Source organism: Pongo abelii, chromosome 19 (assembly GCF_028885655.2).
Source record: "Pongo abelii isolate AG06213 chromosome 19, NHGRI_mPonAbe1-v2.0_pri, whole genome shotgun sequence".
In the NCBI taxonomy this organism is placed as follows: Eukaryota; Metazoa; Chordata; class Mammalia; order Primates; family Hominidae; genus Pongo; species Pongo abelii.
In genome coordinates this window covers 4,657,864-4,674,262 of record NC_072004.2, presented here as the reverse complement: position 1 = coordinate 4,674,262, position 16,399 = coordinate 4,657,864, and the positions used below count along the sequence as shown (strand labels likewise).

Genomic DNA, 16,399 nt, shown 5'->3' with positions numbered 1-16,399 from the left:
AACATGGCGAGACCCTGTCTCTACAAAAAGTACAAAAAATTAGCTGGACGTGGTGGTATGCACCTGTAGTCCCAATTACTAGGGAGGCTGAGGCAGAATTGCTTGACCCTGGGAGGCAGAAGTTACAGTAAGCCGAGATTGTGCCATTGCACTGCAGCCTGGGCGATAGGAGTGAAACCCTGTCTCAAAAATAAATAAATAAATAAATAAATAAATAAAAATTTAACAATAAAAAAATTAGGCCGGGCACGGTGGCTCACGCCTGTAATCCCAGCACTTTGGGAGGCCAAGGCAGGCGGATCATGAGGTCAGGAGATCGAGACCATCCTGGCTAACATGATGAAACCCCGTCTCTACTAAAAATGAAAAAAAATTAGCCAGGCGTGGTGGCGGGTGCCTGTAGTCCCAGCTACTTGGGAGACTGGGGCAGGAGAATGGCGTGAACCCGGGAGGCAGAGCTTGCAGTGGGCCGAGATCGCGCCACTGCACTCCAGCCTGGGCAACAGAGTGAGACTCCCGTCTCAAAAAATAAATAAATAAATAAATAAATAAATAAATAAATAAATAAATAGCCAGGTGTGGCAGTGTGCACCTCTGCTTCCAGCTACTTAGGAGGCTGAGGTGGGAGGACTGCTTGAGCCTGGGAGGTTGAGGCTGCATGCAGTAAGCCATGATCATGCCACTGCACTCCAACCTGGAACAGAGTGAGATCCTGTCTCAAAAAAAAAGAAAAAAAACGAGAGAAGAAATCAGTACATGGAAGAGACATCTACACTCCTATATTTATTGTAGCACTGGTTATAATAGCCAAGATATAGCATTAACCTAAATAAATGCATACATAAAATATTGCATATCTATACAATCAAATATTATTCAGCCATAGAAAGTACTGAAATCTGTCCACTTGCAGCAACGTGGATGAGCCCAGAGGATATTATGTTAAGTGAAATACACCAAGCACAGAAAGACAAACATCACATGGACCCTCTCATATGTGGGGACTAGAAAGAGCTGGTCTCAAGGAGGTGGAGAGTAGAACGGGGGTTGCCAGAAGCTGTGAAGGGCAGGGGGATGAAGAGAGGCTGGTTAATGGATTCAGAAATACAGGTGGATAGAAGAAACACTAGAAGGTTCTAGTGTTTGACAGCACAGTAGGGTAACCACAGTTATCAATACTTTATGATCAATTTAAAAAGAGCTAGAAGAGGGTTGGGCGTGGTGGCTCACACCTGTAATCCCAGCACTTTGGGAGGTCGAGGAGGGTGGATCACCTGAAGTCAGGAGTTTGAGACCAGCCTGGCCAATTGGGTGAAACCCCATCTCTACTAAAAATACAAAAATTAGCTGGGCGTGGTGGTGCATGCCTGTAGTCCCAGCTAGTCAGGAGGCTGGGGAAAAGAATCACTAGAACCTGGAAGGTGGAGGTTGCAGTGAGCCGAGATCAGGCCATTGCATTCCAGCCTGAGCAACAGAGCAAGACTCTGTCTAAAAATATTAAAAAAAAAAAAAAAAAGAGCTAGAAGAGAAGATATGGAATGTTCTCAACAAAATAAATGTTTGAGGTAATGGATGTCCAAATTATGCTGATTTAATCATTATACATAGTATGCATGTATCAAAAGATCACCTGTATTCCATCAATATGTATAATTATGTATCAATTACTTTTTTTTTTCTTTTTTGGAGACAGTCTCACTCTGTCACCCAGGCTGGAGTGCAATGGCGCCATCTTGGCTCACTGCCACCTCTGCCTTCCAGGTTCAAGCAATTCTCCTGCCTCAGCCTCACCAGTAGCTGTGACTACCAGCCCCGCAAGTAGCTGTGACCACCATACCTGGCTAATTTTTGTAATTTTAGTAAAGATGGGGTTTCGCTATGTTGGCCAGGCTGGCCTTAAACTCCTAACCTCAGGTGATCCACCCACCTTAGCCCCCCAAAGTGCTGGGATTATAGGCATGAGCCACTGTACCTGGCCCAATTTTTAAAAATTTTAATTATTATTCTTTTTTAGAGCTGGGTCTCACTATGTTGCCCAGGCTGGTCTCAAACTCCTGGGCTCAAGTGATCCTCCTGCCTCAGCCTCTCAAGGTGTTAGGATTACAATCGTGAGCCATTGTACCTGACTGTGTAACCTATTTTTTTTTAACGCATTTTTTAAAATCCTAAGAGGCAGGGCATGGTGGCTCATACCTGTAACCCTGAGATTACAGGTATGAGACACTCAGGAGACTGAGATAGGAGGATCACTTGAGCCCAGGAGGATGAGCCTACAGTGACCTGTGGTCATGCCACTTCACTCCAGCCTGGATGACAGAGCAAGACCCTGGCTAAAAAACAAACAAACAAAAACACCCATCCTAAGAGCACCCACTATAGTGTGCAGTTTATTATTATCATTATTTATTATTATTATTTTTTTTGAGACGGAGTCTCGCTCTGTCACCCAGGCTGGAGTGCAAATGGCACGGTCTCGGCTCACTGCAAGCTCTGCCTCCTGGGTTCACGCCATTCTCCCACCTCAGCCTCCGGAGCAGCTGGGACTACAGGCGCCCGCCACCATGCCCGGAGAATTTTCTGTATTTTTAGTAGAGATGGGGTTTCACCATGTTGGCCAGGATGGTCTCAATCTCCTGACCTCGTGATCTGCCCGCCTCGGCCTCCCAAAGTGCTGGGATTCCAGGCGTGAGCCACCGCGCCCGATCTAGTTTTTTGTCTTTTAATTGAGATGCAGTGTTGCTCTGTCACCCAGGCTGGAGTGCAGTGCCAGAATCATGGCTCACTGCAGTCTCAGACTGCTGTGCTTAAGCAATCCTACTTCAGCCTCCCAAGTAGCTGGGACTACAGGCATGTGCCATCATGCCTGGCTACTTTTTTTTTTTTTTTTTTGGTAGAATCAGGGTCTCACTATGTTGCTCAGAATTTGGTTTCTTATTCTTGGCTCTGCTGCCAACAGGCTGTGTGTCTAAGGACCACTTAACTTCTCTAAGTTCCCTTTCAGTAAGATAGAAAACTTTCTTTTTTTTTTTTATTTTGAGACGGAGTCTCACTCCGCCACCAGGCTGGAGTTCAGTTGCGTGATCTCGGCTACCTGCAACCTCCAACTTCCTAGTTCAAGTGATTCTCCTGCTTCAGCCTCCCGAGTAGCTGGGACTACAGGCACACCCCACCACGCCCAGCTAATTTTTTGTATTTTTAGTAGAGATGGGGTTTCACCATGTTGGCCAGGATGGTCTTGATCTCCTGACCTCGTGATCCATCCGCCTTGGCCTCCCAAAGTGCTGGGATTACAGGCGTGAGCCACCACGCCTGGCCCAAAAACTTTCTAACTCTATGATTCCAAATGCTCAGGTCCACACTCCATGAGGCTGCCAACCTAACGACTATTTATTCCTTCCTATCGTGTGCCAGAAACTGTGCTAGGCTAGGGAATAGAACAGTGAGTAACTGAAGCAGTCCCTACCTTACTGGTGTTTACGTTCTGAGGAGAGAGGCACACATTAATAACCTCTACAATTAATTGTGTAATTATAGCTGTGGTATGTCTTTGTTTTCTTTCATTGCATCTCAGATGACACAAATCCATGTATTGTTTCTTTTTTGAGACAGGGTCTCACTCTGTCACCTAGGCTGGAGTGCAGTGGCACAATCATAGCTCACTGTAGCCTCGAACTCCTGGACTCAAGTGATCCTCCTGCCCTAGCCTACCAGGTAACTGGGACTACAAGCACACACACCACTCTGCCTGGATACTGGCTTTTTTTTTTTTTTTTTTTTTTTTTGGTAGAGACGGGTCTCCCTGTGTTGATCAGGCTGGTCTCGAACTTCTGGGCTCAAGCGATCCTCCTGCCTCAGTCTTCCAAAGTACTGAGATTACAGGTGTGAGCTACCATGCCTAGCCTATTTTAATGTTTTTTTAATAGATCACAATTTCATCATTTTATTCTATGTAGCTGTCCCACATAGGCAAATTTGTCCTTATGAGAAACAGGGGAAGAAAAAAAAAATCCTTGAAACTTTCCCCCTCTAGTCCAGTGTCTGGTTATTTAAATATACATCTCATGTAAAACAGAAAAGATAAAAAAGTAAAGATAAAAATAAAAACGTATGGAGTGACACTCCTCCTGCTGCTGCCAAGTGTGTCTCTTGGACCGAAAAGGAGGAAGGAAGGTTTGGGTCGTGGAAAGAGCTCTGGTCTGTCTTATGTGCTGAGAAGTGCAGGGTGCCAAGAGAGCACACCTGACCGAGGCTGGGGAGCCAGGAAAAGGTTCTTTGGAAGAAGACATATTCAAGCTGCGGTGGTCTAACCGCCTTTCCAGTACCTTCCTCTGAACAATGAATGCTGTAATCTGCCCCATCCTTCCGGCCCTGATATTCACCAGTTTAGGAGCTTGCCCATATCAGCCATCTCAGAGATCACTGTCATTGTCCACTCTCCCCATAGGTCTTTTTTTTTTTTGAGATGGAATCTCACTCTTGTCGCCTAGGCTGGAGTTCAATGGTGCGATCTCGGCTCACTGCAACCTCTACCTCCCGGGTTCAAGAGATTCTCCTGCCTCAGCCTCCCGAGTAGCTGGGATTACAGGCACCCACCACCATGCCTGGCTAATTTTTGTATTTTTAGTAGAGATGGGGTTTCACCATGTTGGCCAGGCTGGTCTTGAACTCCTAACCTCAGGTGACCCACTCCACCGCGGCCTCCCAAAGTACTGGGATTACAGGCACGAGCCACCAGGCCCGGCCCCCATAGCCCTTTATTTTATTTAATTAATTATTTATTTATTCTTTTTGAGACGGAGTTTTGCTCTTGTTGCCCAGGCTGGAGTGCAAGGGTGTGATTTCGGCTCACTGCAACCTCCGCCTCCCAGGTTCAAGCGATTCTCCTGCCTCAGCCTCCCAAGTAGCTGGGATTATAGGCATGCGCCACCGCGCCTGCCTAATTTTGTATTTTTAGTAGAGACGGGGTTTCTCCATGTTGGTCAGGCTGGTCTCAAACACCCGACCTCAGGTGATCCACCCTCCGCCTCCCAAAGTGCTAGGATTACAGGCATGAGCCACCACACCTGGCCCCCATAGCCCTTTAATAATGACACAGCTAGGCCAGGCAAGGTGGCTCACTCCTATAATCCCAGCACTTTGGGAGGCCGAGGCAGGCGGATCATTTGAGGTCAGGAGTTTGAGAGCAGCCTGACCAACATGGTGAAACCCCATCTCTACTAAAAATACAAAAATTAGCTGGGCGTGGTGGCACACACATGTAATGCAGCTACTTGGGAGGCTGAGGCAGGAGAATCTCTTGAACCCGGGAGGTGAAGGTTGCAGTGAGCCGAGATTGCGCCACCGCACTCCAGCTTGGGCGACAGAGCGAGACTCTGTTTCAAAAATAATAATAATAATGAGACAGCTAGCAATTTTTGAGCATTTTATTTGTTCCTGGTACTGCTGAGCACTTTAGAAGTATAATCTCACATGACAAGTGGGTACTATTGTTATACTCATTTCACAGGTGAAAAAGTTTACAACAATTAAACACTTGCCCAGGATTACACACAGCTAGGAAGCAGTGGAGCCAAGATTTGACCTAAAAATTTCACCTCGAGGCCTGCAGTGTGCTTTGCCTGGTCATAGCTCCTGTTGCCTAAAGGACCGGGTTTTCAACCATTTCCTCCCATTTCTAGCCCCAGCAACAGTTTAAGAAATGAGTTCCTGACCCCAGGGAGCCAGTCCAAGATTGAAGGAAAAAAGGTAACCTAAGGCAAACTTCCCCTTCAGCCATTTCAAATAAAAGGGAAGATGCCAGAGAGTGCATGGAGAGTCAAGGCTGGAGAGCCCATTATTATCTCAGGTAAAGGAAAGCAGAGGCCATGAGTGGGCAGAGCGGCCAGACTGTACACAGAGAGCACAGCAGACACGGAAGGAGAGGGTATGGGAGCTGCAGGGGGAGACAGAAGCGGGAGAGTGACCAGCTGACTCTAGCTATCCTCCGCTGTTACCATTAACCCAGAACCACCCTGTGGTTCCAGTTCCAAGGAACTGTCTGGGCTGCCATTCAGGTGCCCAGGTTCGAACAAGATTCTTTTTCTTTTCTCTTTTCTTTTCCCTTGGCATGTGAAGTGAGAAGGACATTTTTTTGGTTTTTGTTTTGTGAGGCAGGGTCTTGCAATGTTGCCCAGGTGGGAGTGCAGTGGTGCAATCACAGTTCACTGCAGCTTCAACCTCTTGAGTTCAAGCAGTCCTCCCACCTCAGCTTCCTGAGTAGCTGGAACCATGGGCATGCACCATCATGCCCAGCTACTTTTTAAAACCTTTTTTGTAGAGATGGGGTCTCACTATGTTGCCCAGGCTGGTATTGAACTCCTGGGCTCAAGCAATCCTGCTGCCTCAGACACCCAAAGTGCTAGAATTATAGGCATGAGCCACACGCCCTTCCAAGAAGGGTCTTGACTTTAAATAAAAAATAATATTGACAGCCTGGCACTGTGCTAAGTGTTTTACACATACCAACTAATTTTTTTTTTTGAGACAGATTCTCACTCTGTCACCCAGGATGGAGTGCAGTAGCGTGATCTTGGCTCACTGCAACCTCCACCTCCTGGATTCAAGCAGTTCTCCTGCCTCAGCCTCCCAGTAGCTAGGATTACAGGTGCCCACCACCATGCCAGGCTAATTTTTGTATTTTTAGTAGAGACAGGGTTTCGCCATGTTGGCCTGGCTGGTCTTGAACTCCTGACCTCAGGTGATCCACCCGTCTCGGCCTCCCAAAGTGCTGGGATTACAGGCGTGAGCCACCGCGCCTGGCCCACATATCAACTAATTTAATCCTCACCTAACTCCATGAGGTAGATATTATTATTATTCTCACTTTACAGAGGAGGAAGCAGGCTCAGGCAAGGTAAATAACTTGCCAAGGTCAAACAGCTATTTCAGTGGCAGAGCCAGGGTTTGAATGCATATAGCCGGCTCGAGTCTCTGCTGCATCTATTCCTTTATTTGACTTAGCTAGAGCAGATTCCTTCCAACCCAACAAGCCAGACAACAACATCTATTAAACCTTTCACAGGACTAAGCCTCATCTCCACAAGTAGAACAGAAGCTCCTTAAGGGCAGGAGCCATTTCTAGGTGGTACTTGGGTATACATAGAATGAGAATTAGGCAGCCTCACACTGAGATGGGTGCCTCAATGAAAACAGCAGTACTTTATCTGTACAGCTCTGAATCTATAACATACACAAAACGACTATTGTCGCATAGTGCGCATGTGGGGTAACAGTCTGTTGCTGCTTTCTCTCATTCACTAGAGCTTCTATTACTAAGCATGTCTTATCTCCTCACATTTTACATATACTAAAATGTGGGCCGGGCACGTTGGCTCACCCTGTAATCCCAGCACTTTGGGAGGCTGAGGTGAGTGGATTACCTGAGGTCAGGAGTTCAAGACCAGCCTGGCCAACATGGTGAAACTCTGTCTCTACTAAAAATATAGAAAGTGTCTGGGCGTGGTGGCGGGCGCCTGGAATCCCAGCTACTAGGGAGGCTGGGGCAGGAGAATCGCTTGAACCCAGGAGGCGGAGGTTACAGTGAGCTGAGATCGTGCCACTGCAATCCAGCTTGGGCAACAGAGTGAGACTCCAACTCAAAAAAATAAATTAAAAAAAATCTTTGGTTGATGGAGAGGCTCGGGAAGATATTATACAAGTGTTGGACTCAATTATTGAAGGGTGGGGCTCTGGGATAACAGACAGAGCGCCTCATGTGGGTCGAAATAGATGTCACCTGGCACTGTGCCCTGCGTTGTTTACGATGTATAATTACACATATTGCTTTTTTCAGCTATGAAGAGCCAACAGTGATGTTAACGCAGAAACTCTTGGTAGATGTCTCCTCTCTCGCAGCTCCGCATACAATGCAAGGCACTGGTCCCACCAGGCTGGCCCCGAGCAGCACATCCTCGTGACACTGCACTCGCCTCACTAGGGAGCTGCCTGTGGTTTGCTCCTGCTCCCCTCACAGCTCCAGGTATGTTTCTGAGTATATACGAGGTCACCAAATCCTCGCTGATTTAATGATTCAACGCCAGACAGAGCAAGGCAGAGCTGGGTTTGCTCAAGGAAAGCTTTTCAGAAGAAGCTGAGGAATAAGGGCTGGAGGGAGAGAAGAGGCACAAAGCTGGTGGCCTGAGGCAGGCAAGGGGAGGGCACGAGCTGTCCCCTCAGACTCTGTTCCTCTGCCTTAAATCCCCCTTTAACTATTTCAAGTGTATTAGTTTCCCCAGCTTCAAAAGCTTCCCGAAGGTGCTGCCTAAGGCTTCGGCATCTCCCCAGCACATGGCGCGCACTGGTGCTGTACAGTTATGGGACACAGCACCGTGGTCCTTCCACCTGCACCACGGTCTCTGCTCCCTAGAACTGACCAGGGGAGAACCAGGCATACACCAGCCTTGAGCCCTTGCTTCTTTGCTCTGCTGACCCTCAAGGGGCTCCCTGGACTCCTCCCACAGCTCCTACCTGGAGGGAAAACTAGGGGCAAATGTGAGCCCGTTCCCGCTCTCACAGTGCTGCCTGGGGCCCAGCATCAACAGACATTTTCCTTTCCTTTCCCCAAAACCAAAGGCATTTTAATGTAGTAGTAGGACAGACTGAGAGTAGATTAGAAACAAAGGGTTTGATTATTTCCCAAGAGAAAATGCAAGAGTTTATGCATAAACTGTTTCCAGAACACTGTCTGGTTGGGAGGCTGGGACACGAACTGAAGCTCAGAGCCTAGGAAGCGTGAGCCAAGGCTGTGGGGCAAGGAAAAGGAGAGAAGGAGAAACCCCCGTCAGTCCCTCACAATCAGCATGTGGAAATCTAGAAATGCAGGAGAGGCCTGGAGTCATGGTGGAATCCAGGATGAAAGGGGTGGATGACTGAATGAGCAAAAGGAGGCAAGCACCAGAGGCTTGGGGTCACATTTCTTGGAAGTGGCCTGGAGCTGGCAGATGAGAACTCTGGCTGCCAGTCCTCATTCCACTAACAATAGCTCCTCTAACAACATGCCCCTTCCCTTTGTACCCCGCTCCAAATGGGGAAAGCAATTCCTGTGGTGTTGGCTTTGCATGTAGATGAAACCCTTTGAGGAGTAAAGGTTTTTTTAAGTACTTTAGCAAATGCAAACTGTTATTATCAATATTAGCCAGCATTTTTTTTTTTTTTTTGAGATGGAGTTTCGCTCTTGTCACCCAGGCTGGAGTGCAATGACAAAATCTCTGCTCACTGCAACCTCCACCTCCCAGGTTCAAGCCATTCTCCTGCCTCAGCCTCTCAGGTAGCTGGGATTACAGGCGTGTGCAACCACACCCGGCTAATTTTTGTATTTTTAGTAGAGACAGGGTTTCGCCATGTTGGTCAGGCTGGTCTCGAACTCCTGACCTCACGTGATCCACCCGCCTCAGCCTCCCAAAGTGCTGGGATTACATAGCCAGTGTCTTTCTTAAATGCCTGTCAAATAATGCTCCTGATTTATAAGCACCCTGGCTCTACCTTCTGGGTGCTCAGACACCAACAGAGAGAGAAGAGAATGAACATCCTGAGGAGTCACATATGCTAAAATATAAAGAGTAAGGTTGTGAGGAAACTGCAGGGGAAGCAGGTAGGTTAGGAAAAGGTATCCTCACTTTTCTGCTGACCGATGAGTCTTATAATTCTTGAATTTCGGTGCTGGAAAGGTCCATTAAACATTCCAGGAGATTCTAGGGAGCTTCCAGAATGGTAGAAGAACTGGAACCATAAAGCCTGGGGAAGGGATGGAAGTCCTTGGGAAAGAAGCACTAAACAGCCCAGTGGAGACAAGGAAGGACTGGTCTCTCCTGTGCTTCGAGCCCAGCAACGATTATTCACTCAGATATGTCCCGGCAGGTCCTGCTGCTAGAGCCAGTGCCGTTCCCAGACCCAGGCAAGGTGCCATCCTACCCCTGACAGGAAACAGGGCAGGAGGTGGGGCTGCCCTGGGTGCCTGGTGTCGGGAGGGGCCGGTGGGAATCCCGGGTATTGGGAGGACAAGGCAGAGTCAGCTAGCTGTGAGGCTAGGGGAGAAGACCTCTCTAATCTGGGAGAGACCCCTCCTTTCCTAGCTCCTTGTACTTCCAAAAAGGCAGGCTTCCTCCTGTTACTAACCATACCAGGACTGACTATACAGGGGCCAGAAAGACTCAGAGAAACCTGTGATAGAGAAAAACAGATGGGGAAGGGGGAGAAGAGAATTTCAGAGGACACTAGGGAAAGAGAATGGGAACTTGTGGTCTAAAGAGGGAACCAAGTCTGGCCAACATGGTGAAACCCCATCTCTATTACAAATACAAAAATTAGCCGGGCATGGTAGTGCATGCCTGTAATCCCAGCTACTCAGGAGGGCGAGGCATGAGAATCATTTGAGACTACGAGGCGGAGGTTGCAGTGAGCCGAGACTGCGCCATTGCACTCCAGCCTGGGTGACAGAGCAAGACCTTGTCTCAAAAAAAAAAAAAAAAATTAAATTTAAATTAAAAAAAAAATAAAGAGGGAACCAACAAGAGCTGGCAGAACAGAATAAAGTCTCAAGCCAAATAACTCCCTTGCCTTGGAAGAGCAAGGCTGCCAGGGTCTTGGAGCCTCTGTTTATCGGGTACCAGTTCAAAGGACAGTGAGCCTGAGCTGGCCTGGGAGGCCCTGCCCCCTCCCAGATGAAAACAATAGGCCTGTTTTCCTGAGGTCTTCCTGTAATCCAGAAGGCCCACACAGAGAGGAAGAGGGGGGCAAAGGCAGTGGCTATACCCAGTGGGGGAGGGGGTATTTAGCCTCCCATAAATTCATTAGCTTCCTTAAAGACACCCCCAAACACCAACAATCTAAGTGTTAAAATAGTGACTGCTGTGCAAATGGAGCTTTAAAACCTATCCCTTAGCCCCAGGACCACCAGATTACTAACCCTAAACCCCATCTGTAGGAGATATTCTGAAGCTACCACAGGAGAAGGGATAAGGGCCTGAGAGACAAGGGACAGATGGGGTTTCTCCAACAATTTAAGTTCCACAAGGATACAGTACTGGCAGAGATATGGAAGTAGGGGCAAGTATTCTGACAGAAGGGTGGTGTCTTAGGCATCCTTCAATTAGACAGGAGTAGCTAAAGGCTGTGTATGTGTGTCTGTGTGTGTGCATAAGAAAAGAAATAGGAGGGTATGTGTGTGTAAGAAAGAGCATCTTGGCTGGGCGCAGTGGCTCACGCCTGTAATCCCAGCACTTTGGGATGCCAAGGCTGGTGGATTGCCTGAGCTCAGGAGTTCAAGACCATACGGGGCAACATGGTGAAACCCTGTCTCTACCAAAAATACAAAAAATTAGCCGGGCATGGTGGTGCGTGCCTGTAGTTTCAGCTACTCGGGAGGCTGAGGCATGAGAATGGCTTGAGCCCTGGAGGCAGAGGTTGAAGTGCGCCAAGATCACACCACAGCACTCCAGCCTGGGCTACCGAGTGACACTCCGTCTCAAAAAAAAAAAAAAAAAAATCTTTGCTGCCACTAATCCACTGTCTTTGCACTCACCCTCTGCCATGCCCATCCTTGTCCCCCTCCCCACTCACAGACATGTCCAACAACAGCCCCGAGTATGCTTTGGTTTTCACGATCTCGGGTGCTATGGCCACCATGGTCTCCAGTGGCCTGGGTGCTGCCTGTGGCATGGCCAGGAATGGCACCGGCATCGTAGCCATGTCAGTCATGTGGCCAGAGCTGATCATGAAGTCCATCATCCCAGTGGTCATGGCTGGTATCATCACCATCTATGGCCCAGTGGCGGCTGTCCCCCCTGCCAACTCCCTGGATTATGAGAACAGTCTCTATAGCAGTTTCCTCCAGCTGGGGGCTGGCCCGAGTGGCCTGGCAGCCGGCTTTGCCATCGTCATCGTGGGGGACACTGGCAAGGGTGGCACTGCCCAGCAGCCCTGACTATTTGTAGGCATGATACTGATCCTCATCTTTGCCAAGGTGCTCATCTTCTCCACAAAGCAGCCCCTCTCAAAACCCACCAGTCACAGAATATGGTGTAAAGACCACCCCTCCTCATTCCGGAACAAACAGCCCGACACGCATGTGCCGGGCCGCTGGCCCTCAGTAGTTGGTCTTCCAAGTGTACAGTGTCCTTGTGTTCATCGTCTGTTGGCCAGGCCTTCCCCCTCCCGCCCCATGCCGTGGGCATCTGAACCTACTCATCACCCATCCAGGTCCCCGACCAGTGAGGACTCAGGCCCCTGGATGCCCCACCTGTCTTCCTTGAGTGCTCTATGTATAAGGATGAATTAGAGTTGTCATTTTCTCTTCACTGGATATTTATAAGGATTTGGCCTGTCCATATCCCTGTGGAGCAGCCCTCGTCTCCCACCTATCTGTCACGTCATGGAGGTTCCCATTGCGGAGCCTCCTTGGATGGAACCACCCTCTCCAGCCCGTGCTGCCAGGCCCTGTGCGGCAGCTGTGTCTGATAAAGTTCTCAGATGTCGGGGGAGGAAAAAAAAAAAAAAAAAAAAGAGAGAGAGTGTGAGTATGTAAGAGAGAGAAAATGGGAGTGGGTGTGTGAGCTGGAGACAGGGAAGTGGCAGGAAAAGTCTGATAAGATCACCTCCTTCCTACCCAAGCAGAGATACTGGACACAGCCCCCCAAGGACCCAGAGGGTAAGTAGAGCGTGAGATGCTTGCCTTTCTCAACGGGAAGTGGCCTCCCAGGCCTGAAGAAGTCTCCATTTACCCCAGAGCCAACTAGGAAGCAGGTAGGCAGCATCATCCCCACTTATACCCCAAGGTGCTTGGGGTGAACGGCAGGCCCAAAGCCAAAGCATGAGACAGATTAAATGTTCCTATGGCGAGAGAAGGAGAAGGGGCCACCAGCATCTCTCCACTGAGCAAATGAAAGGAAGAGAGAAGGCAGGCTGATACCCTCATCAATTTCCTACTGTCCATGACATACCATCATCAACTGGACTTTTTTTTTTTTTTTTTTTTGAGATAGAGTCTCGCTTTTGTCACCCAGGCTGGAGTGCAGTGGCGCGATCTCAGCTCACTGCAACTTCCATCTCCCAGGTTCAAGTGATTCTCCTGCCTCAGCCTCCTGAGTAGCTGGGATTACAGGTGCCTGCCACCACATCCAGCTGATTTTTTTGTATTTTTAGTAGAGACGGGGTTTCTTTTTTTTTTTTGAGATGGAGTCTTGCTCTGTCACCCAGGCTGGAGTGCAGTGGCGTGATCTCGGCTCACTGCAACATCCGCCTCCCGGGTTCACGCCATTCTCCTGCCTCAGCCTCCCGAGTAGCTGGGACTACAGGCATCTGCCACCACACTCGGCTAATTTTTTGTATTTTTAGTAGATACGGGGTTTCACCGCTGTCTCAATCTTCTGACCTCATGATCCGCCCGCCTCGGCCTCCCAAAGTGCTGGGATTACAGGCATGAGCCGCTGCGCCTGGCTTTTTTTTTTTTTTTTTTTTTTGAGATGGAGTCTCGCTCTGTCGCCCAGGCTGGAGTGCAGTGCCACAATCTCAGCTCACTGCAAGCTCCGCCTCCAAGGTTCACGCCATTCTCCTGCCTCAGCCTCCTGAGTAGCTGGGACTACAGGCGCCCGCCACCACGCCCGGCTAATTTTTTGTATTTTTAGTAGAGACTGGGTTTCACCGTGTTAGCCAGGATGGTCTTGATCTCCTGACCTCATGATCCACCCGCCTCGGCCTCCCAAAGTGCTGGGATTACAGGTGTGAGCCACCATGCCTGGCCTTTTTTTTTTTTTTTTAAGACAGGAGTGTGGTGGCACAATCTCAGCTCACTGCAACCACCCCTTCTAGGTTCAAGAGATTCTCCTGCCTCAGCTTCCTAAGTATAATAATAGCTGGGACTATAGGCACCCGCCACCATGCCTGGCTAATTTTTTGTATTTTTAGTAGACACAGGGTTTCACCATGTTGGCCAGGCTGGTCTTGAATTGCTGACCTCAAGTGATCTGCCCGCCTGGGCCTCCCAAAGTGCTGGGACTATAGGCGGGAGCCACCGCGCCCAGCCTGGACTCTTTTTAATGAAGACTTCAAAAAAACTCCTTTTCTCAGCTTTTCTTACTCTCTGAAACAGACTCTCCACTCTGCTAACCCTGCCTCTCACGCTGTGGAACTCAACCAGATCTTTTTATTCTGAATCCACAACGTGAAGTACTTGTCCTCTGTTTATGGATGGCTACCTGTGTTTTGAAGTGTTTTTATGGGAATGAAGCACAGGAGGGGAGGAAATCAGGCCAGTTCTAGAAGTAGAAGGAAGGCGAAGAAACCAGGAAAAATATTTATGTGATGGGAGGAAGGGCAGTTTATAAATCACTCATGGATCTCTATGCCAGAGGGATGTGTGAGACACAAGCGTGCACACACACTGACTGGCAGGTACATGCAGAGGCAGAAACAAGTCAGGACATGACACATACATGGATACAGATACCATTCTCATCAGAAACCAGTCAGAGCAGAGGGGCGCTGCCTGGAGCAAGGAGACTGGAATTTATTCCCCTCCTCCTCTCACAGGCTAATTTTGCTGCCTCCTTGTCTAGGTTCCCCACAGATCTGGCTGCCTCAGACAGGGGCCCTGGCCTGGTGGCTGGACCCAGCCTGGAGGTCTTCACAGATGGAGGCCTATAGGAGGTGGCAGCTGACACCTGGAGGGAGCTGGATGAAAGCAGGCAGTGCAGAGTAGAGAAAGCCAGGCGGTGGGGGAGGGAGTGAGGGAGAAGAGGGGACCAGATTCAAGCAGCCTTGCGCTGGTTCTAAAATGGCCACAGCAAGGCAACGGACAGATGGTCCCTTTCTGATGCTGAGCCGGGGAAGTGGGGAAAGGGAAAAGGAAAAAATAAACACCATCACAGTCAGAAATTTAAAAATAAACTGAAAAACCTAAAAAATAAACAGCTTGCTTCTGAGGTTCCGTCTGCCTCCAGAACCTTCTAAGGGAAAATAGAGAACTGCAGGCCTGGAAGGGCAGCCCCAGCCTCGGGTGTGAAGATGGCTGGAGGTCATTCTAGCCATCCCCTGTCCCCAGCTGGAGTATCTTGCAAAGCCTTTCAGGCAGCGGAGGTGGTGTCTCAGCCTTTACCTCCCCAGCACTTCTTCTCAAGTCTCACTGTAGGTGAGCAAGGCCATGGCTTTTCAAATGTCAGAGCCGTTTCATTCTGTCTCCCTCCCAACAGTCAGTTTCCGTCCGAGATCAGCAGAATGAAGTTCATCCACTCACAGTTGCTGCCCCTCCTGCCACCACCCAACTGCCCAGACTTTACAGTTCACAGGGCGCTTTCACAGTCATGACTGCATCTGCACTTAAACCTGCAGGGAAGCTGGGCAGGAATGACTAGCCCAGAGCACAGATGAGAAAGCCAGGGCTCTAACAAGTGAAATGTTTGTCAAGGTGAAGCAAAAGCTCAAACTTGCATAGCCTTCCGATGACACACAGCAACCACACTCCTCCCACCAACCACACTCCCCCAACAATCACACTCCTCTCACCAACCACACTCCCCCACCAACCACACTCCCCCCGCCAACCACACTCCCCCCGCCAACCACACTCCCCCCGCCAACCACACTGCCCCCACCAACCACACTCCCCCACCAACCACACTCCCCCACCAACCACACTCCCCACCAAACACACTCCCCCTCAACCACACTCCCCCCACCAACCACACTCCCCCACCAACCACACTCCCCCCACCAACCACACTCCCCCCAACCACACTGCCCCCACCAACCACACTCCCCCACCAACCACACTGCCCCCACCAACCACACTCCCCCACCAACCACACTCCCCCCACCAACCACACTGCCCCCACCAACCACACTCCCCCACCAACCACACTCCCCCACCAACCACACTCCCCACCAAACACACTCCCCCTCAACCACACTCCCCCCACCAACCACACTCCCCCCACCAACCACACTGACCCCACCAACCACACTCCCCCACCAACCACACTCCTCCCACCAACCACACTCCCCCCACCAACCACACTCCCCCCACCAACCACACTCCCCCACCAACCACACTCCCCCAACAATCACACTCCTCTCACCAACCACACTCCCCCACCAACCACACTCCCCCCAACAACCACACTCCCCCCACCAACCACACTCCCCCCACCAACCACACTGCCCCCACCAACCACACTCCCCCACCAATCACACTCCCCCACCAACCACACTCCCCACCAAACACACTTCCCCTCAACCACACTCCCCCCACCAACCACACTCCCCCCACCAACCACACTCCCCCCACCAACCACACTCCCCCACCAACCACACTCCCCCACCAACCACACTCCCCCACCAACCACACTCCCCACCAACCACACTCCCCCTC

General features: G+C 49.8%; 1 protein-coding gene and 1 pseudogene across 13 annotated transcripts in view; one reads left to right on the top strand and one right to left on the bottom strand.

Moving 5' to 3' along the window:
• The window catches only part of MINK1 (misshapen like kinase 1), a 67,104-nt gene that overhangs the window by 28,711 nt on the left and 21,994 nt on the right, over positions 1 to 16,399 (bottom strand). The gene's annotated exons all lie outside the window — the stretch shown is intronic.
• On the top strand, positions 11,597 to 12,249 carry LOC103892762 (V-type proton ATPase 16 kDa proteolipid subunit c-like; annotated as a pseudogene).